The sequence below is a fragment of the Diadema antillarum genome, unplaced genomic scaffold, assembly GCF_040938485.1.
Source record: "Diadema antillarum isolate AM-2024a unplaced genomic scaffold, OU_Dant_1.0 seq00002354_RagTag, whole genome shotgun sequence".
Classification (NCBI taxonomy): domain Eukaryota; kingdom Metazoa; phylum Echinodermata; class Echinoidea; order Diadematoida; family Diadematidae; genus Diadema; species Diadema antillarum.
In genome coordinates this window covers 36,398-36,775 of record NW_027272968.1, presented here as the reverse complement: position 1 = coordinate 36,775, position 378 = coordinate 36,398, and positions in this window count along the sequence as shown.

Sequence of the window (378 nt, the reverse complement as noted above, 5' to 3'; positions counted from 1 at the left end):
CTGTATCTATGTTACATGTGATCAGGGCAATTCCCAAAATATGAAATCATACTGGTGGCCAGAGTAACATAAATGGATTTTGCAAGAAAACTCTCTTGGTACTGATTTTTGTACATCACAAAATAAACAAGCATGCTTTGTGATCACTGGTGGCCACTAACTAATTCTGCTTTAGGTCATCACTGTATGTCATGCATGACAGGAGAATCACAACTTAGCATGATAAACCAGACAAAATTTCAAGCTACTTTTCAGGTAATCCAAAGTTTTGCCAGTCAGTCAGAATAGTGGATCACATAGCAAGCTCTGCAATGAGATTACATGTGTATACAACTGTGTAACACTCTGTGTGTGTGTGTATGGGGGGGGGGGGGGGGG